This window comes from Eptesicus fuscus, chromosome 7 (genome assembly GCF_027574615.1).
Source record: "Eptesicus fuscus isolate TK198812 chromosome 7, DD_ASM_mEF_20220401, whole genome shotgun sequence".
Lineage (NCBI taxonomy): Eukaryota > Metazoa > Chordata > Mammalia > Chiroptera > Vespertilionidae > Eptesicus > Eptesicus fuscus.
Window position 1 is genome coordinate 72,845,112 of NC_072479.1, and position 27,278 is coordinate 72,872,389.

The 27,278-nt window shown below is 44.0% G+C and overlaps 1 protein-coding gene across 8 annotated transcripts in view; it reads right to left on the reverse strand.

Moving 5' to 3' along the window:
* PPFIBP1 (PPFIA binding protein 1) overlaps positions 1-22,502 on the reverse strand; it is a 164,327-nt gene extending 141,825 nt beyond the window's left edge. For 7 of the 8 annotated variants that reach the window (XM_008140513.3, XM_054719192.1, XM_054719193.1 and 4 more), the window contains exon 1: positions 22,340-22,502. The gene's annotated coding sequence lies outside the window, so the exon portion shown is untranslated. Of the gene's footprint in view, positions 1-21,748; positions 21,806-22,339 lie in introns of all 8 variants that reach the window. The other variant, XM_054719191.1, reaches the window with a different exon arrangement.
* Positions 22,503-27,278: the final 4,776 nt, after the last annotated feature.

A 27,278-nucleotide genomic window follows, 5' to 3' on the forward strand; every position in this document is an offset into this window, starting at 1 on the left:
CGGAGACAGGACTGAATCTGCCGTTGGCAAAGACATTATGTATGACTGTTGGGCTTGTTTACTCATCCCTCAAACCATGCCAGACGGTTTCAGACATTTGCTGAATACACTGGCTTTTGTAAATGCCAGAACACGGATTCATTTCTTCACAGCATATTAGCTTATCCTCTGGCAGTAGAACTCCTAAATCATGATCCTTAACCACGGCGAAAATACCACATCAGATGGTTGGAATTTCGATACAACCTATCCTCTCCCCTATTTGCCCTCCATCCCTAGGGTTCCCTGGAAAAGTCTGGGTTTGATGGTCTGTGTGCCTTTTGTGGTGACAAACCACCAATTCTATAAACTCAACATGAATTAAGTATCTCAGAAACAACTGCTTTTAGGTACACATGCAATGAATATTCTAAACATGCAGTAGAAATTCACGCTTGGGAAATTATGGGTCAGCCATTTCACAAATATAGGAAGAAGCTGGCCCCTGCTACACCATAAGCAGGTGGAAATGTTATCCAAGTATCTCACGAAGCTTTGCGAGGCTAGAGATCTGATTTATCATTAACAAAGGGGTACGATCTCTTCCTTCAGCTTTGCTAAGGGATCCAACTTTCTAACTCTGCAGATACAAGGACTGACTGGGATTTTGATGCTGCCTATTGTTTGGTTCTTTGTTAAGGGGTTAGGTTTTTTTGGGGGGATAGGATAGTAGATACTGGTGTACTCCACAGACCCCATTTTTAGGACCAGCGCACCCACCCCTGGCTGCTCATGGCTCACAGGGAAGGTCCCAGCCAGCTGCAAGACACTGCTTCACCCAAAGTTATGCTCAGAAGGGGTTGCTAAGCTGCCAACAACTGGCTGACTCAGGGAGACTCAGGTCCAGCCCCTTGCCTCAATTGGGGACACCTCAGAAAGCCATCCCAGCTTGAGCTCCCCATCAGGGCAGCTGGGACCTCAGCTGCAGCTGCATTGCTGCTCAGCTTCTCCTCTGCCCAACCCTGCCACCCTCCTTTCCTTGCCCATAAGATCCTTCAGCACCCAACTCCTGGTTTCAGTGTGCTCCCATCGAACCCAGTCAAAGACCGGCAGTTTTCTAAATATCAAGCTATTTTTTCACTTGTCCTGAGAAAGTTACAGGTCCCAGAGGGATATGTTCTATCAGAAGTACTATGAAGGCGGAAACAGTCTTTGAAAAAAAATACTTGTGATTCAGTTTAAAAATGACAAATTTTTGGCCCAGCCGGGGTGGCTCAGTGGTTGAGTGTCGACCCATGAGCCAAGAGGTCACCGGTTCGATTCCAGGTCAGGGCACATGCCCAGGTTTCGGGTTCAACCCTCTGTGGGGGGCGTGAAGGAGGCAACCAATCAATGTTTCTCTCTCATCAGTGTTTCTATCTCTCTAACCCTCTCCTTTCCCCTCTCTCTAAAAATCAATAAAAACATATTAAACAAATTACACATTTTTGATAATCAGTTCAAACACCAACCCAACAGAGTCAACAGGGACAGGAGTTTCACAGGCTCACAAGCCAAGGAGGTGAGACATCACCAGGCTAGGAATTTGCACATCACAACATCATGTGGCATTCAACACTGACACCAAAGGACAGGATGCTAGCTCTGGAGTCCTCAGCCTTAACCATTAGAGTATGCCCTTCCCCCAGCCCCAAGACATACATGCTTTATAACCTCAAATCTTCATGCTAACGCTATAGAAAAGAACAGCTCTACGTAGAAGTATGAAAATGCATTCTGAATACTTTATTCCCAACATTTCAATCTTTTGATCACAGAGAACCATTCCTGGAGCTGATAGATTATTGATGACTCTGTAGTATTGACTGCAGGCCCGAGAAAGCAGATGGCAGACAGGTCGGAGCAGGAATCCAGAGCGGCTGCTCCCACGTTGCCCAGGAGGCAGTACCATCTCCCAGAAATTTTCAAGGAGCTGCCTGGCAGTCACGCAGGCTCTGGTCCAATATATAGAAAATTTTTGGGGATGTCACAGGAGTGCAAGTCAAAGGAAACGCAGGTACTTGCCTAGTGTCTGTACCTTATTATCAGAGGTTTCGGTGCAGGATGTTAAAAATGTAGATAATGTACTTCATATGAAAATCTCAACCTAAAATCATACTATTGCTTAACATTTTACAGCTTTTTGCACACCGTCTCATTTGACCCTCAGAGCTCTCCCTGTGAGGACCAGGCTGATATAATTATCTCAACTGCATGACTGATTAAGAGACTTGCCCAGGATCACACAACTGATCAATGTTGGGATAAGATTACTAGATTCCTAGTTCAGGGTTCTTTCCTATAAAATTATACCAATCTGCCTGAGTGGCTCAGTTGGTTGGAGTGTTGTCCCATGCACCAAAAGGTTGCCAGATCGATTCCCAGTCAGGGCACATACCTGGGTTGCAGGTTCAATACCACCGGGTTCAGGCACATATAAAAGGCAATTGATCAATATTTCTTTCACACATCAATGTTTATCTCTCTCTCTCTCTCTCTCAGCATGTTCTCAGTGAGGATTAAAAAATAATAATTAAATGAAATATAATAAAATAGAAATTATGCCAACTTAAAATTTTTCTATATATTTCTCCAGGCTTGTGTGCAAAGTCTCAAAACATTGTCTCCCTCCTTCTCCTTTTCTGTATTTCATAGGAACAAGGACTATTAATAGCAAGTGGTCCTAAAAGGGGCCATAAACCACCACCAAAGGTCATTCTCTCTCTGTCTGTCTGTCTGTCTCTCAATGACTGAAAACAATCCAGACCCTGTTGATGCAGACCACAGCTCCTGAAGTACAACTGACAAGCTAAGGGGATCAAGTTATATGACTACCAGTATTCAATGTCTGTGACCAACCTGGTTCATATAAGTCGTATACTCAAGAAGGAAAAAAAAAAAGAATAAAAAGCTTCACACAGCTCACCGGTTTCTTAGACACAGTCATTGTTCTCAGGAAAGCCTTTCCACCCCGGGTCAGTAAGTTCTGCTATTTGAAGCACTTGCTGGATTTCACTCTTGCCAAGTTGGCATTCTGTTTCTGCAATGCGAAAATCCTGGACTGAAGAGATCAGATGAGGGTTTTCATGGTTTCAGTAACAGAAGCAAGCATCTCTACCTCAGGTGGATGTATTACAGCTTGTGGGAGTGCTAATGAGAGCTAATTACTCTATTTACTCCATTAGCCAACCAGCCAGCAACAAGAAATGCCCAGTAAAACTTGCTGGGTTCTTAGGCTTTGTTTCAAAGGGCTGTTGCCAAAATGATTTGGCTGAAGTGATCAGCACAGGCTGCTCAACTGGGCTGTTATCTCGGGATCACAAGGCATAGTCTTTAGTCCTTTGTATCCTGTAAATCAAATAGTCAAGTCAGCACCAACTTTATTCTTCCACACTTTCTTCACCATTATCACCACCACCACCTCTGCCCTTAGTGGAGACTTTGGCTGCAAATTAAGAAATTAAGTGATAGGCCTGGAATTTTAGGAAAACAAGTGTCCACTGACCATTAAAACTGGGTGTGGCATTTTATAATGCCCTACTCTCAATTTGCAATAGTCACAAGATTTGGCCAACAGTTCACTCACTTTGATCCTTGAACTCTAGACCTAAGAGGTAACTTAGAAACCATGCAAATTTCATTTAATCACTGATACTTAACTGTATCCATGTTTTATACAAAGCATATACACATATGGCATACATTATATAAAAACACAACTAATTCATGAATTTATATCCTATATAATAAAAGACTAATATGCAAATTTTCTCAACTGGGAGTTTGACCAGGGGGTGGGGCTGACTGGCCAACCACCCACAGCCCCTCCCCTGGCTGGCCTGGCCCCAGTTGGGGTGAACCAGCTGGACCCGACCCATGCACGAATTCATGCACCGGGCCTCTAGTAAATTATATTTAAAAAAGCTTTCCTATTCTTATCTCCCCATTCCTACCAAGGGGGGCGGGGGTGAATGTGGAGGGTGGAAAAACCATAGGACAACAGATCTAAATTTCCCAGAATAGAAGCTAGAAGTTTAGTTATTAACCTTGCACGTTAACCTTTCCCATATTCCAATATAAAATGATATACAGTTGAAAATGCAACCTTGGCTTCAGGGTCAAAAAAAGAAAGAAGTTCCAAGACATATTACAAAGAAGATTCTCAAAGGGTGTTATCTTTAACTCCATAGAAAAAAAGATTGCATTTGGGTTGCATTATAATTCGAAGAAAACATTTATAATTACTTGGCTCAATTTATTAAAATGAAAAAGTCTAAGCAAACATACAGTTCTTTTTATGTGGTTAACAAGATCTAGCATAAAGCCAATAAAATCTAACCCAACTCACATGTGGCATAAAAAAATGAAGATTTAGTCAACAACTCTTCTCCTGGGTTTTTTAACACTTGTCTTTTCTCATGATTTTCTACAGCCTTTATTTCTTTCTTTTAAAGACTGCTCTATTGCCTGAATTCTTATTATACATGGACAAGTAACAACTCCATGAATGATGCCAAAATCTTGCCTACAGTAAAGCAGGGGTGGGGAACGTGCGGCCTGCGGGCTGTGTAAGGCGTGAGAAACCCTTTGGTCCGGCCCTGCCAAGGCTTTAGGGGTGAGTTAATCAAGTGTTTGACCAAATATAGCAGGCTGACTTTCACGTTGATAATTTTGTATGGACCATCAATGATGTTATAAATATCCAAATGGCCCTTGGCAGAAGAAAGGTTTCCCGCCCCTGGTGTAAAGGGATGACTGAGTTGCTGCCATTCCAAAAAGCTGTCTCTGCTTTTTACACAAACACGTGGACAATTCATGTTTTTATTTTGGCTGTGAGAAGAGTCCTAAGCTGAGGATTCATCATGAATTTTCCAAGCAGAAGGATTTCAGAAAATCATGTGACATCCTTAACAGGAAAAAAAAAAAACACAAAAACAAAATAAAAACTACTGAACAGAAAAATAAAGAGGTCAGATTAAAAAAAAAAAAAAAAGGTTCTTGCACTTAAATACCCATAATATTTACTAAAAGTTTACAAGACTGAACAGGTTTACCAGTTATCCTAAAATTTTTAAACAAAAAAGAACAGCAGCATTTTTAACTTTGAGATGGGAAACAATCGTTACTGAGCTCCTACATTGAATGAGCCAGGTACTGTGCTCGGCATCTTGAATGGATTATTATTTTTAAAATATATTTATATTGATTTGAGAGAGGAAGGGAGAGGGAGAGAGAAATAGAACATCAATGATGAGAGAGAATCATTGATTGGCTGCCTCCTGCATGCCCCACACTGGGGATCAAGCCCACAACCAGGTCATGTGCCCTGACTGGGGATCTAACCATGACCTCCTGGTTCAACGGTCTATGCTCAACCACTGCACCGGTCAGGCTTGACTGTATTTTCTTAATTTAATCTTTGTAGTATTCCTACAAGGTAGACATTGTTCCCATCTTACAGGTGAGAAAACTGAGGCTCAGGCTGGGTGAGTAATAAAGTCGCAATGTTAAGACATGACTGTGCTTGGAATCCACCCAAGATATGTCTGACTCCAAAACTTAAAATAGTTGCTACTACCCTCTGCCCCAACAGCACCACCAAGAAATTACAATGATAGAATTGTTTCATAAGTAGAGAGGATCAGGTCTTGAGTCAGACGCTCTCCATGTTAATTATGTTTCTACAGGGTGGTAGTTTGCTCCAAATGAATGGAGATGAAAATACTAGTAGAATTTAATCTCATAAGACTGAGTTGAGAAGCATATAAAAAGGCCCCAATGAACGGGCTTTGCAAAACAGATCAACACTAGTTGTTATTGTTACCTCCCCATTCTTGGCTAATGCAGCTGGAGGACTGCAACAGGCTATGGGCTGCTGTGAGTCTGCCCACAGGACAGGGAGTTGCCTTGAGGAGGCTGAGCAAGGCAGAGCCTGGAGCCCAAGAGGACAAAACTTAGGACGCGAGGAGTAGAGGGGACTCTGCCACCACAGTCTCTGTTCAGTCTACCTTCTCATGCACTAAACAAAAAAATTGCTGTGGGTCAACTCTGATCACTGATACTTAACTAGGCATAGCCACAGCCACAGAATCTATGGAAGCCCCCTGCTCCAGGAAACTCATTTCCACCCTGAGCGAAAGTAAGTTCAAAACCAAACCAAAGGAGCCTTGGCCCACATCAATTTCTCTCTCTCTCTCTCTCTCTCTCTCTCTCTCTCTCTCTCTCTCTCACACACACACACACACACACACACACACACACACGGTTTTCCATGGTATATAATGGGTGGCCATATTAGAATAAGCACTTGAGGTCCATTTACCCTCATTAGGAAACTCTATAGTGGTCATTTGGGGATTGAGTTTTAAACACAGATGGCACAGTATAGTGACTTCCAGAGCAGAAAGGGTTCATTTCAGTCTAGACAAAGTTGAAGACCCCAGGTGGAAAAGAAAACCAATAGATTTGACTACCTAAAATTTTTAAACTTCAATATGACTAAAAACAAAATTAGAAGACAAACAAATAAAAAATTAGGAAAAAAAAAAACTAGGTGAAAATGTTTGCAGTAACTAAATAGGTTAATAAGTGAAATATAATAAACTAGAGTTTATGACAAGAAAACTACTAATATCCAATAGATAAAATGGACAAAGTACATGAACAGTTTGTTAAGAACAGGAAATATAGCCAGTCGTCATATAAACATTTTTATCTCATTAATATGAAATAAAAAAGAAAAGAAAAACAAAATACTCCTAGAAAATTATCAAATATTATTGAAATGAAAATATCACTCTGCTAAAGGCAGCAAAAGTTAATAGAAACTTTTGGCAACTAACAGCAATATCGACTGAGATATCCATACATGTCCGCATCCTTTGGTTCTACTTCTTCTCATCCACTGTAAAGATCAGAACAATCTGAAATACAGAAAATGCTGACTGCATAAAGATACTCATCAAGTATTCCAAATGGGCTGTGTGCTCTACAATGGTGAGGCAGGAGAGTAAGCTAGAGAAATTCCTTGGCAAGTGGGATGGAGAAAATGAGACCCATAGCTGAACCAACTGGCTGAGCAATTTACAGCCGCGTGCGAAAGGCCACCAGGGCGGAAAACCCCAGGTGCCCAGCAATGAGCAAAACTGGCGCTGGGCCTCACCCCTAGGGTGGCCTTTCCTCCCCTGGCATTTCGCTGGCCATGCGGTTTAGACCCCCTGACCTTCCCCTCCTTCGAGATAACATCTAGGCCTCGGTGGTATTTCAGCGCCAGACCCAGAAAATCAGCAAAGCCAGGTAGGTGGGAGAAGAGATGTCAGAACCAGCTCCCATGACTCATGATCCCTCGCCATGGAAAACGGATTAATCTTCTGCTGAAACCTCCCCTAAATGCAAAGCTTTTAAAAACCCTCAAAATAAAGGACCCAGCACCCTCAGGAGTATATCCTCCTCCCCCTTCCCCCCCCCCCCACCCCCACACACACATGCATCTCCTAAACTCTAAGCGTCCCCATGAGACTACAACCTGGAGAGCAATGGGCAGCGGCAGCTCCTCTCAGGCTAACCCCCTGAACCTGTCTCCCAGGCCCCCTTCTCTGACTCTCCACTGAGCTAAAGCAGCCCAGCCTAGGCTTTCCTGTGGCTGCTTCTATCCTAGGCCCTTCCTTGTTTCGGTGTCCTCAGCTTTAACCAACACCCTCTCAAAATCACCTGGACTCACGTTGCGACATCTTCCCTGCACGAAGTCCAAGAACCCACAGGCTACAGGCCAGCCCCGGGCAGACCTGCTCAGGACCAGGGCCCCTTTCTGGCAACAATGGGACTGAATAAATCGTGAAACAAATATAAATGGAATATTGTACAGTTCTTAGAAATAATATTTACAGACATTTTAATAGTGTGGGGAAAGGCAAATAAAATATGTTAACTGAAAAAGCAGAACACAAAAGTCGTATGCTCGGAATATTTCAAATGGGGATAAAAAGCCCTGGTGGGTATGACTCCGTTGGTCCCGTGCACCGAGGGGCTGCTGGTTAGATTCCTGGCCAGAGCACATGCCTGCGTTTCGGGCTCCATCCCAGGAGGGGGTGTGCAGGAGACAGCTGATCCATGCCCTCTCTCTCCCTTCCTTTGTCTCTAAAAAATCTATTAAAATATTTTTAAAATATGGAAAAAAATATCTGAATGAAAGGAAGCACACCAACAGTAGTTGTACCTTTGCGTGGTAGTGTTACTGATGATTTTTTTTTTAGCTGTATCTTTATGTTTTTTTCTCTACTACTCAGATCTTCCAAGTGGTGCATATATTACTTTTATAATTACAAAAAAATTTACGTAACAATCTCAACTGCAAATCTACAATAAACAATAGATGGAAATCCAACAGCTCTCCACGCCACTCCCACAAACACCAAAGCACTGTGCAACAGGCAGGCGTGGCGGTAAACAAGGGGAAAGGTGCCTTTGTCTCAAATCCAGGGCTAGAAAAACACTAGGTTTCTTGATGTGAAAACAAACACTTTTCATGCCCCACTTACCAAAACGTAACTTGGAAATTCACTAACTAAAACATCCTCCATCAGAAGAGGATTTAAATGCGCACGCCAAAATTATCTCCACCGAACGAACTAGTTAAGCAAGCAGGAAGTTTACCAGAAACACCCTAAAAATTAATGATTGTTTTTACAGCTCTGATAAACCCTTGCCAGCTCATGTTAGTACACAGTGTAACACTCTAACAATCTTCAGTGAGTCTGTCACCACTTCTAGACAGGAGAGCATGAAATCCTGAGCATAGGGCTTTTCCCTGGCAAGTATCACAAATGCCGCTGAAATTAAGCCTTTTGGCGTCCCCCTTCTTGAAAGCTGATTTTGCAATCTTTGAGATGGTTTTCTTAGAGTAACAGTTAACTAGGCCAAACTCGATGCATTCATGATCTTGCTTCATCCTCTCAACCCTACCAGGCAGGACTTCTCAACTTTGGCCCAATTGACATTTGGGCCTGGGTAATTCTTTGTTATGGGGGCTGTCCAGGCGTTATAAGGTATTTACTAGTAGCAGCATCCCTGGACCCTATTAAAAAATGTCAGTACTCCCTCCACCCTAGTTATGACACACACAAAATTTCCTGACATTGCTAAATGACTCCTACAGGGTAAAAGCACCCTGATTAAAAACATGATATAAAACATGTACTATTATTGGCCCCACTTTACAAAAGAAGAAACTGAGGCGTAGCTATAGGCCCACCTAACGCCAAACCGGCAAGATCCAGAACTCTATACTGTAATGGTGCACAGGTAGGAAGCATATCTTATCGTATAACTGATACACACCCATCTTTTCAACTTGCATCCCCACGGAGCCTCGTCTAGGCCTCAATACATATTGGTCGAGTGAACCATTATTCTCATCACATAAACATTATTGAGTCCCCGCTGGGTAACAGGGCCTAGCAACAGAGGCACAGTCATGGCTTTCAACAAGTATATGATCTATTTGGAGAAATAAGACACAACCACAGATAATCCATTGGGAGTGTCAGTTTTGGAGAAAATTCCACGTCCTCGTCTGTAAAATGGAGATAATGCTAGCGCTGCCCTCATAATTAACCGAGAGAAAGCAAGGTTCCTTTCGCAAAGTACAACTTCAAAAACCAACTACATACCAAAGGTGTGGCAATCAGTAGGCACAGGCATTGGAAGAACCACAGCAGCTCACAGAATCACTGGGCTGGAAGGAACCTTAGAACACAGCCTGGGCTCAGCACCCTCTTGGTCCTTGAGCATTTAAAAACCTAAAAATTTCATCACCTGCTTCCAGCAGAGTTCACGGGCGGGGCTCTGACGGAGGCTCTTAGCAAAGGTTTCCTGGGCTGCTTTCAGTGGGCCTGGAGAGAAGAGGGTTTGAGCCAAGAGAAGAGCTATAGGAAAGGCAGAAAGGTTGGGAGGGCCAAAAGCACTCTAGGGGGGCAGCGCCTGGTCTGAGCATGAGGGACAGGGGAAGACAAGCTTGGAGAAAAGTCAAGATCAGAAGAGGTCGAAAAGTGACCTCAAGGTGACCAAGGGTGACAATGGCTAGAAATATTTCTCCTAAAAAGGCAACCGAGGGCTGCTATAACACATATATCAACTTATATGATGACGGTGGAGAATTTCATTTCTCAGATAAACGATCAGCATTCCCAATTGCTTCACGGCACTCCCTCAGAAACCTGCTTCACATTTACATAAGCGAAAGTGATGATTTTGCCAGAACAAAGTCTGCCCTAAAAACAAATCCAAATTATCTTCCTCCCCAAATCCACAGGTTCTCTAGGGCACCAGCCCAGCAAAACAAGAGCCCAGAGTAGCCAACTCTTCTCTTTGTAAAATCTGAATTTCAATAGGTGAAATCTCCCAAACGTTAAGTATTGGCTTTGATTTCTTAACATACATATTGGTATTGTGTAGGTCAAACCAAACCGGTATCCATGCAGTCTCTACACCAGGACCATCAATATGAGAAGTCTGCTGTAAGCTATGGCCTATAGGAGATTAAAACTCATGCCAAATGTTTACTGGAAAGATTTGTCTGGCTATGAGGTATAGAAACAAGTCTGCAGGGGTCCGGGTAGAAGACAGCTACAGGGTGTATATCAGAGATGACGGGGATGTGAACCGGAGAACGGTAGAGGCAATGGAGAGTTATTAATAATATATCTGAAAGGCAAAAATGACAGCGCTGATGGCCAAGGATCCCGAGAATACCAGACAGAAACCTGCCCATCGCAAACTTGACAATGAAGGTGAGTCTTAAAGACCAGAGGGAAATTCAGGCTTAAAGTGACCTCTTTGACTTCTGAGAACAGGGCCGCCTTCGTGGATTTGTGACCTTTGAGGTCACACAGAACCCTGTGTTCAGAAAGGCTCCACAGTTGGTTTAATGCTCTGCTGTCAACGTCTTGAGATTCTTAATAACTGTAACTTTGAACTTGTGTTTGTGAATGAGGTCTGACGGACCAAGGGAGCGAGCGTGTGAGCAGAGGAGAACCCATTCAATGTGTGTGGCCACACCATTCCATGCCGCCCCATTCATACATAGTGTTGGCAGTGCCCCATGAGCACGGGATTTCTGTGGATTCAGGATGCATGGAAGTTCAGCAAGACTAGTTCAAAGTGTGTCACAAACACCGAGTGAGCAGAAGGGTGGGTGCTGACAGCTCCAAGAAGCCATGCTTTCCATTCAAAGCAATGTCTTTCTAAGAAACACACCAAGGATTCCTATCACATCCTCTCTTACCCCCATCACCTCCCTGCATTAGCTACCCACATATGCTGAAAATGATGGCATAGAAGGAAACTGAAAGATAGAAAAGCCATAGTCCTTTTTCCTTTCAGTCCTTTCTTACTTCAGCCCTTCTTTCTGTAAACCAAAGGCTGATAAAGCACAAATCAAGAAGTAAAATAAAAGTAGTGAGTGAGTTTTGTGCAGTGTTTCTACTGTTTTGGTTAAGAATAATATACATATGCAACAAAATAGAGTGTGTGTGATTTCAGTAATTCTGCATACACATTAAAAGCTCTTATTTTGAATTTATAACTGGCACTGCACAATATAAAGATGAACAGTAAAATTCATGCTAATAATTTTAATTTTTCTTCACTTACAATGATATTAAGTAGCAAGTAAATACCAGGATGAGTCAAGAGGGAGACTATAGACAAAAAGGAAAATCTTTTTATGTTAGTACCTTTAACAGCACTTTTTAAAAATGTATTTATTGATTTGAGAGAGAGAGAGAGAGAGAAACATCTACCCATTTATGCATTTGTTGGTTGCCTCTTGTATGTGCCCTGACCGGGGATCGAACCCACAACCTTGGTACATCGGGACAACGCTCCAACCAACTGAGCACCCAGCCAAAGCTTTTTGAACAAGATGCCATACATTTTCATTTTATACTGGGCTCCACAATTCCGATGATGGCCCCACGGAGAATCATTTGACTCAAGAATACGATGCCTATCTAAATATGCTACACACACTTAGATAAGTTTTCACTGAAGTCTTTCAAAGCAACCCCCAAGGGACGCGCCAATGGATTGATGGGCGGGGGGAGCTGGTTTTTAGTACCATGCTGTTAATTACTGAATCGCTTCAGTCCTTTTCCCCCATCCCCCTAATGTCATTACAACAGCAAATCTGCTGAAACATTGCAACCCAGTGATCTCTCTTGAAATAATTAGTTAAACGGAAGACCATAGGAGCAGCACCTCATGCTAAGGCCTCTGCACTGACAACTCCCTTCCTTAAAATACCCGCCCCGGTGCTTTGGTGGTTCGGTTTTAACCAAACCCAGGCTGTGGTTCCAGAACCAGGCTGTTTCCCAGCACTCAGAGCGCTCAGGTTCTCCCTGGGCAGTGGTTCTGCAAACCATTACGTCTGGTTGGCTAAAAATTCCTCCTTTAAGTACAGTCAAGTTTTCCTTTGCCTCATTTCATTCTCCTCTTCTTTTCTGTACCACTACTTTCCACTTGAACACATTAATTTCCTGCCGGGAGACACATCCTGGCAAATGTGTCAGTTTGTGTTGTTCTGATGAGACACTCTGTCATCCTTTCAAATTGTTCCTCCCTACCAATAACCCTGAGGGCCAGCCTCTCGGAGCCTGAGTTACTTGTCCATAAACTTCATTTCACTGCCGCCCATTAGACTGAAAAATAAAGTGAAGATTGCCTGGGGTGAACTTTCTCAACTTATCTCTTCCAATCACGTTTTTTTCTGTTTTCCCCTATCCTTTCTTCTAGCCCATCTGAAGACGGTTCTTATGGATTTCAAGGCGAATCTGCCATTCTACACTTGATTTTGAATCTATCCCTTTAGACCCATTCTCACCTCTCTTTTGCTTCTTTGATATCACCCTGTCTACCTGTACCTTCCTCAGCCCGAGGCTATCACAGCCTGCCTCTCCTTGTTCAATTCCTTGAAAGGCTGGGCTAATGGGGCCACCTGCAACTCATCACCTCCCACGTATTTCTCAAATGTTTGCACTTTTGCCCTAGCCAGTTTGGCTCAGTGGATAGCGCATCGGCCTGCAGACTGAAGGGTCCCAGGTTCGATTCTGGTCAAGGACACATGCCCAGGTTGCGGGCTTGATCCCCAGTGTGGGGAGTGCAGGAGGCAGCCAATCAATGATTCTCTCTCATCGTTGATGTTTCTATCTCTCCTCCCTCTCCCTTCCTCTCTGAAATCAATAAAAAATATATTTAAAAAAATATATTTTTGCACTCTGGATTTCATTTATATTGTGCTAGTGAAACTGCTCTCCAAGTTCACAAACGGTCTGGCAGCTGGACTGGGGCCGTTTCTCAGAGCTGACCTCGGAATGGGTCAGCAGTGGATGGCACGGACCATCCACTTCGGCTGGTGTGCTTCCCTTTGCCACCACCCTCCTCTGCTTCTCTGGCGTGCCTGCTCTATCCAACTTCTCTCCGGCCTGACCATGGCTAAATTCTGAGAGTTCCCTAGAGGCTATGTACAGAGTCCTCCCTTACCATCCTCAGCGGGTACTTGAAAACTGCAACTTTAGGCAATATGAAATATAAGGAACCCAGTTTTATCGTAGACCAATTGATATAAATGGAGTTAAGTTCCTATAGCTTATTTCTGGTCACAAAAACTAAAAAAGACCCAAAACAATTCTAATACTAAATGTTGAAATAAATGAGCTATACATACATTTTTAAAAGATTAATAAAAATTAAGACGATGATTCCAGTTCAGGGTCCCTGTTGGTTGGAGCCTATCCCGGCCGCTCAGGGCACCAGGTGGGCACCCACCCTGGACAGCACGCCCTTCCATCGCAGGGTGCACACTCACCCCCACACCCACACTCGCTGAGAATGGGACATGTCTGGGATGAGGGAGGAAACGGGAGGGCTGGAGAAAACCCACACAGACATGGGGAGAACAGGCAAAACCCTACACAGACAGTGGTCCCCGCCAGAAACCATTTGCTTTTCCTCATCAAAGTTATAACGAAACCATGTTATTTGAAGACCTGCTATACTTCCTTCTCTTTTTATTTCTACATCCTCTTCTTCGGCAAGTTCATCTACTCTCATTCTTTATGTAACAGCCCTATGGAGATGATCCATCCATAAATCTAGGGTTTTGCCTAAACTCCAAACCTAAATTTCTAAATTCCTGCTTAATGTCTTCATGTGGGTAAGATCAACTGGCAGTTCTTAATAGCGTTTAACACATCAAGCACAAAACTAAGCCAGAGGCAGAAATACGAAGAGGTTGAGGACACTGACCCTAAAGGCTGAACCTGCACTTAAATCCCGAGTCCAACACACACTGTGGGGAACTCAGTGAGCCTGTCTGTGCCTCAGATTCCTCATCTGTGTTTTTGTTGTTGTTGTTGTTGTTGTTGTTAGTCCTCACCCGAGGATATTTTTCCATTGACCTTTAGAGAGAGTGGAAGGGAAGAGGAGAGATAGAGACGGGGAAACATTGATGTGAGGGAAACACATCAATTGGTTGCCTCCCGCACATGCCCGCCCAGGGCCTCTTTTTCTTAAAATATATATCACAGACATCTGTATAAATCAGTATATTTCCTCAACTTTTTAACAGCTAAACAGTATTTTAAACCTGTTTTATATTGCAATTATACACTGAGTGGCCAGATTATTATGATCTCTGAATGCATAATAATCTGGCCACTCAGTGAGTGTGTGTGTGTGTGTGTGTGTGTGTGTGTGTGTGTGTGTATTAGAGGCCCAGTGCATGAATTCGTGCATGGGTGGGGTCCGGCCAGCCTGGCCAGGGGGAGGGAACATGGGCGGTTGGCCGGCCTGCCTGCTGGTCGAACTCCTGGTCGAGGGGACAATTTGCATATTAGCCTTTTATTATATAGGATATACACAGAGTGGCCAGATTATTATGCATTCAGAGATCATAATAATCTGGCCACTCAGTGTATATATATATAAAGAGGGTCATCCCCTTCCTATGCCCATGTCCTGCATATGAATATTCTTAAGGGTAAAGAGCATATTTTATTTGTCCTTACATACCCAAGAGGGCCTCATACCAAGGCCAAGAATTGCTTAACAAGTGTTTAATGAAATAACATCTGCCATCAATCCAGTGCTCATTTGGTGCCAGGAAAACAGCTGTTAAGAGCTTCATATATATTAGCATATTTATTAATAACCACCCAATTATTCCCATTTCACAGAAGACAGAGTCATACAGCTAGTAAGGACTAGGGACTCTAATCTACATTTGTCTGACTCTGGAGCCCTCTCCCTTCATGCCTGTGCTACAGCTAATAAATTTTTCATAAGGACATCCTTTGTTTTTTCAACCCAAGTTGGAGAACAGGAAAGCTCCAAGTATTCTGGTCTAGGCATGTAGGACTGAGAGTAAGAGATGGGCGTTAAAATAAATGGCGAGTAGATGGGGGCGAGTTGAGTCACTGCAGCTCTAAAGCTAATCTACCATTCAGCCATTCAATCTGTTCACGAGAACCTACTAGAAGTTGAATTACTTGCTTCCCCTTATTCAGGCTCCCCAATACACTCTCCTTCAGTAACAACTGCCACCATGTGTTGAAAATCTACGTGACAAATGTGCCATTATTATTTTTATTAAAAATTTCTACTTATTTTTAATACTGACAAAAATTCTATGAAATAAATATCAATACCACCATTTCACAGATGGGAAAACTGAGACCCAAAGAAGTTGAATTACTTGCCAATATTAGACTGTAATAAATAGCAAAGCAGGAAGATTCAAGGAGAGAGTCTGTAAAGCAAAATCCAACCCCTTTTTTAAAAAATATATATTTTTTATTGATTTCAGAGAGGAAGAGAGAGATAGAAACATCAATGATGAGACTCATTGATCGGCTGCCTCCTGCACGCCTCGCATGTGCCCTTGACGGGAATCGAACCTGGGACCCTTCAGTCCACAGGCTGACACTCTATCCACTGAGCCAAACCAGCCAGGGCCAACCCCCTTTTTTTGTCACACAGAGAATGCTGCCTTTTAATTTTTAGAGAAAAGATGAACTATGACTAACATTTAAACTCGGTTAAAATCACATCAGGCTGCAAGTAACAGATCTAACTTCAATGGATTAACCAAATTTTATTTTCCTCACAAAAAGTCAAGAGATGGCAGAAGAGATCTGGTACAGCAGTTCCAGAATGCCATCAGCTTCCCACCCTGCTTTACTCCTCAAGGTTCTTGCCTTTGATCACAAGAAGGTTCTCCACTTAGAAAACAGCATCCATGATCCAGGGAGAAAGAAGAAGGACAAAGAGCAAAAGGCCTAACCTGTGAGCACATAGTGTCCACCCCATTATAAGAGCTTTGTGGGGGAGTCCCACCCAGTTACTTACATCTCATTGGCCAGGGCTATGTCCTAGACCAGTGGTCGGCAAACTCATTAGTCAACAGAGCCAAATATCAACAGCACAGCGATTGAAATTTCTTTTGAGAGCCAAGTTTTTTAAACTTAAACTACTTCTAACGCCACTTCTTCAAAATAGACTCTCCCAGGCCGTGGTATTTTGTGAAAGAGCCACACTCAAGGGCCAAAGAGCCGCATGTGGCTCGCAAGCCGCGGTTTGCCGACCACTGTCCTAGACAACCTCCAACTTCAAGGGATGCTGGGAAATCAAGTTTGTTTCTTTTTCTAGCTAGCCATGGTGCCAAATTAAACAAAATGGGTTCCGCCATAGGGAAGTGGGTGACATGGACATTGGTTGGGCATCTAGCTGTGTCTGCCCCACAGTGATGTAGAGCACAAGTCATCCTACCTAGAGAATCAAGGTACCCTGCGAAAGAAAAGCAATAAAAGAACCTTAAGTCTGTGTTTAAAAGCCCTCTTGGTTGTGCAGTCACCCACCGATGGGAGTGGAGGCCGGAAGAATGTGAAAGTGTTACAGAAGCATCCAAGCAGCTGATCCCGAGGAAAACCACTGAGCCCCAGGTGACTTCACACAAATCATCCTGGCCGACTCCGAGGCTCGACCCCAGTGTTTCCTCCGAGCTGTCCCTCTTTTCCTTCCTCCCACTACTCACTTCCCATGGTTCGTTTAGATGAGAATCTACACCCTCGTTCGACTGCTCAAATTCCGCTTCAAGCAAAACAAAATCCTCTACTATGTGTTGTTATGAGAAGCAACATCTTTAGAAAAAGATAATGATGGCAGGGACGTTATTTATGCAACTGCAGTCACACTGTCAAGTTATATTAAGAAAGTAGGCCATAGAGTTTTAGCCTTGTTTTCACTTTCTCCCAAATAAAGCAAGTTCAGTAAACTTTCCTCATAAACACCTCACACAACACTGTGGTGGCAAGATGGCATTGTGTAAAATATTACAGAGGAAGAGAAGGATGACAAAAAGCCAGCAAAGGGACTTCTGTGAGCTAGACCCTAGGCACAGAAATATGAGAGAACACAGGCATATGTAGTGATAGGGTATAGTATTACATTCATAGCGAGGGAAGAGTTCATGTACTTCCCAGTGGGCCTGTCTACTTCTGGCTTGCCTAAAGAATTTAGCCACTTATTTCTGAATGGACTGAAAACAGCATCTTTAACCTCCCCTTCACCAGGTAAAATTAGATTTTCCCTTGTTAACAAGGCGCACACACACTAGAAATCAGCATACCTGCTCCCTTGAATGTGCGTCTGTTTTTATGGCAAATGTTTGCCCTAAACTAGAAGTGAAAATACTTGGCCTTACTCTGGAGTTCATAGGAAGTCCATAAAAGCTAAGGCCAGGCCCAAACATTATAGTACTTGATCTTCTTCCTCCACAATCCGTATTTCAGACATGAGCCTTTGCCAGGATGCCTGCAATTCAGTGCAATTAGAGTTTGTACAATTCCTTCAAGTCGTGAGCATTTCTAGGCGCACCGCTAAACATAAACCACTAAATGATCTTCCTATTCTGAACTCATTCCATTTGCCAACCAAAGCAAGGATGTGCATGTGAGCCAGTCAAAATGTGAGTCATGCTGCCCTGGCTGATGTGGCTCAGTTGGTTGGAGCATGGTTCCATGCACCAGAAGGTGGCAGGTTCGATTCCCGGTCGGGGGCATATGCCCAGATTGCGGGATTGATCCCCAGTAGGGGCTTGTGCTGGAGGCGGCAGATTGATGTTTCTCTCTTTCTTTCTCTCCCTTCCTCTCTCTCTCAAATCAATTTTTTAATTATTTATTGTTTAAAGTATTACATATATTAGTATGTATATTTCCTTTTTTCCCCCCATTGACTTTCCCCCAGCCTCCCCCACCCCCTGTCGCATGCCCTCATCCCACCCTCCCAGTGTCTTGTGTCCATTGGTGTGCTTATATGCATGCATACAAGTCCTTTGGTTGATCTATTCCCCCCCCCCCAATTTTTTTTCAATGTGAGTCACACCAAGCTCTAGGGAAACATATAACCAAAGTTTAGTCATAAACCAAAGTTTAGTCATAAACTGTGACAACACACCCACGTGGACCACTGACTCCAAACCCACATTTCAGAAATAGCTCTTCAATGGATACAGACCGAATCACATTTCATTCAGACCTTCCTCTCCCCGCAAAACTGCCCAGCCCATGTGCGCAAACTTAAAACTCCCGGGAGGGCCCGATTTTTTAATCTAAAATCCAGTTTGTTGTTCTAGATCCTTCAACTTGGAAAAAAACATTGAAGTGAAAGAAACTCACCACTTGGCCTTTTGAAACATTATCAACTAACGCCAAACAGGCATCAATAAGGACTACACTGAAAATGAAAAGGGACTGCACCAGCCCAGAACCGTTTTTTGGATAGTGTCAACTCTTGGATAATTTGATGACTGGTTTCATTACGAAATGATCAATCTTTAGGAGAAAGGAGATGCTGGCTGAAGGGCAGACACTTTGTTCCCTTCATCCCCAAACAACACTCAGCATCACTAACCTTAACAGCTTTGAATCTGATACTTAAATGCATCTGTTCGACCATGGTGAAATTAATAATCATAACCATGGCTCCCTGAAAGATTTCCTGATTGGCTGCTCAGCTGTGATATTTTTTTCTCCTCTCAATTTCAGAACTAATATGGCTTTCTGGGGAAGTCTCTGGGAAGAAAAAAGCCATCATTGTGCAGTATCTCTTGCCTATGTTTTCACCGTGAAGCAACATCTCTTTAATAAAGAATCAAGACACAGACCCAACAGTGAATGTATATTCATTCATCAATTCACTCATTCACGCGTTGTTTTGAAAAGGCGGTTCAAATCAGGTCAGAAACGTGTAGTATCTTTGAAAGGACGGAATGATGGATGAGGTCTTTTAGTGAACAGTTTGGAAGATGTGCTATTTGGGATATAGGTCCTTTTAAAAATGGGGGTGAGGGGTGGAGGGAGTCAATGAGGAAATAAAGGGGACATATATAACACTTTCAACAATAAAGATAAATCTAACAAAATAAATAAAAATGGGAGGTGAAAGGCTAAAAAAGGTATTTTTAATGTGACAAATTACCAACATAATCTAAATTAATTACAAAATGCAACTATTTCAGGAACATAAAAGCAGGTTTTAAAAAGAAATCAGCTAGTGAGTGACCAGGGTTGCGGGGAGGAGGCGAGGAATGACCTTGTTCCGATATACCTCATGCTGGTACAGAGAGTGACAAAAAGACTACAGAAACAGTAAAGGAACTCTCCTTCACTGAATTTGTTTCCAAAAAATGTCTATGGTGGCCTTGAAATTAGGCACTATTGATCTGGAACTACAGTGTGCCCTAGATTTCAAGTCAACATTTGTCCACAAAGGCCCGATTACCAGAACTATTGACAGTTGCTGGTCAAAGATAATCAAATAAAAACCTGAGCCTAGCCCTAGCCGGTTGCTCAGTGGTTAGAACGTCGTCGGCCTACGGACTGAAGGGTCCTGGTTTTGATTCTAGTCAAGGGTACATGCCCGGGTTGCAGGCTCGAGCCCCAGTAGGTAGCCAATCGATGATTCTCTCTCATCATTGATGTTTCTATCTCTCCCTCTCCCTCTCTGAAATCAATAAAAAATATATTTAAACAAAACACACACCTGAGCCTACCTTTCTCAGTAACAAACATCTTTCAAGTTTTGTCCTTTGGAAGTGCCGTGTTTTACTATATCACATCTGCCTCATAAACTAGGGCCACAAAAGAGAAATATTGGTTAAAACTAAGTATGTAAAAATTACTGCTATTACTCAAAAAACTGTTAATAAAATTTAAAGCTTTGGTATATTCAAGTCCCTAAGCCAGGACTAGTTTCTTGGGGGGGTGGGGGGTGGGGTGTAAAGGAGGGAGCCTAAATCTGAATTTGGCACATCAGGATAACATCCCAAAGGTATTTTTTACTTGTCTGGTTTTTGCAGCCCCATCCCAGGGTATTACAAACTCCAGTTTGAACACTCCATCAGCCAGGGCTCCAGTGAGCTCACATCAGCCCACAGGAATTCCACATCACCTCCTTCTCTTTCCTACCGAAAAACACTGTGTTTTACGTGCTTCCTACAGAACATAAATAGAAACGACTTGTCCCCCCGGATTTCAGAGCCATCAGGAAATTTCTGAGTCTAAAACACAAACCAAAATGAAAATATTCTGGCCTTTCCAGTAAAGCACACCTTCCCTTTGCAAAAAATCCTGCTCTTTCTCCACCCTGTGCTAATTAATTTTTTTTCAGAAACTGAGAACAATATAGAGCCAGGTGGTTTTATAAAGAGCCAACAAAATACCTCTTTCTAGCTCTGAAATTTCATTGTCATCTGGCCAGCAAGATGGAGAGCCCCATCTATGAAGTCCTGTAACGCCACACTTCCTGACTGGGTTTTATGAGACATAATGTGGTGGCTTCGATCCTTCCTCATCTCCTGGAAATGCCCTTTGGTTCAGGCACCGGGAGGCAGCTTTCCACTCACAATGAAGTCCACACCCGTTTCCTCCCAGACCAGGCAACAGAAGGATCCTCACTGTGAGGAGCTGTGGTGAATGAAAACGGAAACTTGACTCAGGAGTCTCTCAGCCCATACATTTTTTTCCTGCTCCAAAAAAAAAAAAAGAGCCTTAAGCACTGTTAAGTGAGAGTTCTGAATCAGTTTGTGGAGGTTTTCCCCCCCCCCCCAGAAAATCAATCACAGCCAGTTAGTGACCTGGGCACACAAGTCTCCAAGCAGGGGGGTGGGGGGGGGGAATAAAAAGGTTTGAAACAGGAAATAAAAAATTACAATTCTCTACTTCCAGTTCTCAAACTATCTTTTCCTCCCCTCCCGGTAGGCAATTGCTTTCCCTAATTACCACACTTGGACACTACACCAAACCCTCGTTCTATTGCTCTCTGTCCTTCTTAGTGAAAGGAAGGGTTTGTTTTGGTCCCACATGTTGAAAAATACAGGTCCCTATAATGAAGAGTTTGTATGCCACGCCTTCTGCCACATTTCCCTGTTAACACTCCCTTTTCTAAAAAAAAAAAAAAACGATCCCTGAAAACACAACGGCCAGCCCTCATCCTTCTCTCAGCCGCAGAGCACAGGGTCGGAACACAGGATTGTCTTCAGCAGCCTTCCTAACCCCTCCAGACCACAGAGCGGGCAATGACAGGGGCTCTCGGTGAAAACGCAAGCGTGGGAAGGGCCGGAGTTTTACAAGTGTGGTCCCCGGAGACTAGTTCTCCCCCAGGCTCAGCAGGAACTCACCCCCAGGGAATGTCTCACATCCTGACTGGACCATATAAAAAGATGTCTTCTGTTGCTCTATAACAACACATAAGAATAACCATTACATTCTTCCAGTTAAATCCCACCACGTAACAGGCCACACAGGATCTACAAAGATGCAACACTTTTGTTCCCTCGCAAAAAAGCCCCATTTTTTAAAGTCAGTATTTCATAAACTTTTTGTGACATTTTAAAATACTCCCCCCTCGCCCTCCCGACCCCCCCCCCCTCCCCGCCATCATCTCAACCCTCATGCTTCTCTGATTGGGGCTCCCAAGTATTATTGGGAGACCAGGGTATATGGGGAAGGGGTGGTCTAAGGATACAGACAAGACCTTACACGTCCAACCCTGGAGGTATTTCCACACAGAAGCTCATCGGGAGCCCGAGGAGTAAACCTTACACCCCCACCACCATCCCCCCCCCAAAAAAAGTGCCCGATCCCATTGGGAAACAGGAGTCAGGAAAGGAAATCGACCCGGGAGGAGGAGGAGCAGCTGCTGCACCCAGCTGCAGCCACACCACGGTGCCACGGCTCTCGGGGCTCCGAGGGGAGCCCGGCGCCCTTACCTGGGGGTGGGCGCCGCCGGCACTAGTTCCAAAAGTTCTGGTTCACCTTCCCCCGGCGTTCGAAGCCCCAGCACTCCGGCCCCGCCGCGGGCGAGCAAACCCCGAATCCGGTCCCGTCCCGCTCCCGCCGTCCCCACCCTCTGGGCCCTACACCATGTCAGGAATCCGGGCAGACACCGAGCTGGGAGCTGACATCACTCCCGGGCCCAGGTACCTCCCCCTCCCGCCGCCGCCTCTCTCCTCCCTCCCTGCGGGGATTAGCCAAAGAGCGTTCGCAGGGGGGCGGGGTCGGCAGCGCCCCGGCTCCCGCTGATTGGCCCGGGGGGCCGTCACTCAGAGGAGCCAACTCATTTTATACATTCCTCGCTGAGCCAGACTGGGGCTGGAAGTGGGTGTTGATGGAAAAAAAAAAAAAAAAAGAAAAAAATGCTGCCTTTCCTGCTATCTCTCAGGAAAGGAGGTGTATGGGGAAGCACCTCGCGGGTCGTGGTTTTAAACTTTTCTTTGGCGTATTCCCTACATCCCAGATCAGAAATGAAACTAACCCACCCCAACCCCCTTTTTAAGGGGAAAAAAAAACCATTGCCTCTGTGTCACGGGCAAGTCCGAGTCCGGCGGTGCGTGGAGCAGAAAATGGCTAGCTGTAAAAATCATGCAAATAAAGGAACACGCCAGCTCACGCGGCTCCCCGTTTACCTTGGGACTGCTGGGTGTGCCCCTGGACGGGACATTGAGAACTTCAAAGGCAATTCGGGAAAAATTGGAAGCCAATGCTAAGAAAAGGCGACCAGCTGTGAATTGTTCGCTTGCAGCGTTATCCGACCATGTGACTGCTTTTGCTGGGAGCGATGAAAATCAATCACACCACGCGAGCTTCCAGGCAAATAAAAGTGGAATAAGAAAAATTACTATTTACCTGTTTCCCAACCTTAAACGCCGCTGTTTTCATGCACAACTGAAAAGGAGGGGAGCTCACAACTGAGCTGAACAAGCCACAAGAGAATAATTACTGTTGAATGGAACCAATTGCAGGGGCTGAGCTATCAATTAAGAATTAACTAACATTTACCCTCTGCGGATATCATGCTGTATAATCCCCTGGGCTAACAGAACAGAAAGATTCCCAGGAGCTGGTTCTTTCGATTTGCCTATCTGCTCCCAGGCAGAACTGCAGGGTGAGAAGTGGCTCTATTCACAGGAGATATATAGGGAGCTTATGATCCATCATCTTTTGGAATTACAATGAATTAATGATTGACTTTCTGTTGGATGAGATTGTTTGTTTTCGATGGATGACAATGTTGTACATTTCACCATCCTGCCAAAATTTGTAGAGGGATGCAGAGTCCAACACTGTGCCTCATTTAATCCTCACCACCATCCTGTAAAGTGGGCGTCATTGGCCTCATTTTTTTTTATCTAACAGTTTTAGTTTTTAATATCTTTATTTTTATTGTTGATACTATTACAGATGTCCCCACCTCCTGCCGCCATTAGCCCCATTTTAACATAAGAATCAAAGGCTCAGCCAGGTTACCTAAGTAAATTTCTCCAGAACACTCAGAACTGGGGTTGAAACCAAGAGCCATTAGACTCCAAAGCCATTTTTTTTCTCTTTACTTGAAAGCGATGACTGCCCACAATCTACACTCATTCGAACACTATAATGCTGAAAACTAATTAAATAAAAATCCACAGACCTGGGCCAGAGCTCGCACAGACCTACTTTATGTTATTGCCATTGTTAGACCTACACAATTCCAAGCTCCGACCTTACACTTCTGACTCCATTTTTCCCCAGCTCTGTGCATCCCTACCAGATGAGTTTTCTAAAACACTGTTTGGTTTTGCCATCAAGATCTTCCCCTCTAAATTCTGGCCCCCTCTCTCGGCAATTCTTGGCTAGCCGTTTAACACTCTCCCTAATCTGGTCTATTTACCTCTCCCACCTTATCTCCCACTTCAGTCCTGGGAAACACTGCTACAGACTAACTGGTCTCCTCACAGATCTCAGCTTGATTCTCTTCTTCTGGCCTAACTGGAAACCCCACTCTTCTGTGTGTGTGTAAGGGGGGTGGGTGGGGGGAACAGGGGGAGGTTGCTGTTTTTGTTTTAAGACCTATTTTCTTAGCAACTTTCAAATATGTAACACAGTATTATTAACTACAGTCACCATGCTGCACATTTCATCCCCATGACTATTATATAACTGTTTTATAACCGCGTACCTTCTCACCCTCTTCTGCATTTTAAGTCCTACCCTTCTCTCAAAGCTTCATTAATCAAAGTCCTGTCTTTGCTGTGCACTATGTGGACAGAAAAAGGGCTTGGGGTCCATTGCCCAGTTCTGCTACTTACTTGCTGTGTAACTTGGCCAAGTCACTAAAACATCCATCAGTTACCTCTTCTATGAAATGGGGCTGATGATGCGTCAAAGGTTATGTAAGCTTTATTGAGATTGTACAGATGTGCAAACATATGGTAATATATGCCTAGCTATATACATTTTCTATCTTCCCAAACTCTGAAGAGCAAGATCCATGCTTAATATCTCTTTGTATTCTTTATACCCAATTCAAGGTAAAAAAAAAAACTCAATAAAAATACAGGACAAAAAAATCAATCATTTATCACCTCTAACCCCCCTCCATTCCTTAAATAAACCAAACCCCCCCCAAAAAAAATACCTCCAAATAATCTTGAAGCCAAAAATCATCTCTCTCTCTCTCTCTCTCTCTCTCTCTCTCTCTCTCTCTCTCTCTCTCTCTCTCCCCATCTCCCCCCTCCACCCCGCCCCTTTGGCCTCAGTCCTTCCCTTTTCCCACTCTGCCACCATTCATGGGACAGTCCTTCACCCTGTCAGATATTTTATTCACCAAACACTTAACCTGCCTCTTAGCCACTCATCCTTCGCTCCCACAGTCAGGGACACACTTGTGTGTCGTGCCTGTTGCCTGCCTTGCCCTCCCAAATGCCTTCTAACAGTGGCTGAGTGGCTACCAGTCATTCTTCCAGTCCCAGTCACAGGATGGCTTCACTCCGCTCACATTATACAACCAGCAGCAGAAGATGAGGGAGGGAATGTTCCACCCCCATAGGGATGGCAGGATAGAATAACAGGAAGTTGCCTCCCATCCCCTCCACAGCTGGAGTGATAACAGCTGCCATCAGAGTCCGGAAAACAAAAGACTCAAGAGGAAAACTGAAAACTGGCCCCGGCTGAAGCAGTAGTGTTCAAGCCAGGGGTTCCAGAGTGGGTGAGAAAGGAATCAATGGGCCAGATTTCAGGCTCCTTCTCCCCAGCCTCTCCCCTCCCCCTTAATCAGAGTTACAGCTGTTCTCTGTTCTACATTTAGCCTTCACCATAATGCTTCATTTTTAAAAGAGACTCGAACACTTAAAGAAATATACTGAAACCACTGGCGTCTGTGTATCTTAGGGAAGCCCCAAAGAATAAAGACATCTCGGCAGAAGTGGACTAGGGTGTCCAGGGAGCAGCGACCCAGAGTTTACCCACTCCTCTGAATCTTAGCTGACTTAATAGAAAAGTCTGTTTATGACTTCTGTGGTTTCAACACGAATCAGCTCTGAAGATCAGATATCTATTTTCTGCCTAATTATTCCGATGATCAGCCTTACCTTTAGTACCTATGAATTTTGCCAGATACTATCGCTATGGGGTGAAGTGTGGAGGAGGACACTTTGAAAGCAAGAGAAAACATACAGAAAATAACAAAAGTAGAACTTGGAATGGATCCTATAGGTCATCTGATGCAACTACCTATTGGAGGCAAGAATCCTTTCCATAACATTCCTGACAAGTAGCCCTCTAGCACCCACTTGAATTTATCTGGCAACAATGAGCACTTGACCTAGAAGAGCAGCCCACCGCTAAAGATCTTTCTCCTAGGGCAGTGGTCGGCAAACTCATTAGTCAACAGAGCCGCAGTTTGCCGACCACTGCCCTAGGGGGCCAGGTCCTGCTTGTCTGACTATTCCCCCAAAGATCTGTGTCTTGTGTCTCAATTTAATCCTCACAACCATCCTATAAGGTGAGTGTTATTAGTGCTATTATGACATAAGAATCAAAGGCTCATCAATCTATAATAATAAAAGTATAATATGCTAATTAGACCAGATGTCCTTCCGACATCCTGATGAAGCCGGGGCTGAGAGGGAAGCCCGGGTCCCAGGTGCCAGAGGGAAGCTGGTGCAGGCAGCCAGGGGAAGGAAGGCCTACTCTTGCACAAATTTCGTGCGTAGGGCCTCTAGTGTTACATAAGTAACTTGCTCCGGAACACCCAGAACTGGGATTGAAACCAGGGTCTCTGACTGCAAGCCATTTTTCTTTATATGCATCTAAAGCATTGATTGCCCACAATCTACTCGCTTTCAGTGCTCCCCACTAGAGCAACAGATTGAAGACTGACTCTTTTTATTACCCCAGCCTCCAAGCCTGTGCATGCACGAGGACACTTTCCCTGCTTAGTTTGTTTAGATGCAGATACAGGAAAGGCTCACCCAACTCATCAGGGTCATGTCATCTGCCTGTCTGGTCTTTATAGGCTTCCGGCTGCAGGCCTCTATAGCGCAGTCCTGATTACTCTAGATGCCTATCAAAGCACTTGAATGTCTCCCCTCTACCTCTCTGAACTTACCACTGTGCTTCATACATTTGGACTGTGCAAACTGAGTGACTCTGCACCCACATCCCCATTTTTGCCCATTTCTTCTAAATTCCATCTCACAGGATTGTTGCGAGGATCTGATGAGATGTCATTTGCATGATGACTGAGCATGTTGCCTGACACATCGTAAATCATCAGTACACCTATTTTTATTTTTCTAATGACATAAAACAATTATAGTATTATTTTTACATATGGCTTGTGTCCTGCACTGACTGTAAGTTTCTTACAGTCCTTGAGGTCAGGATGCC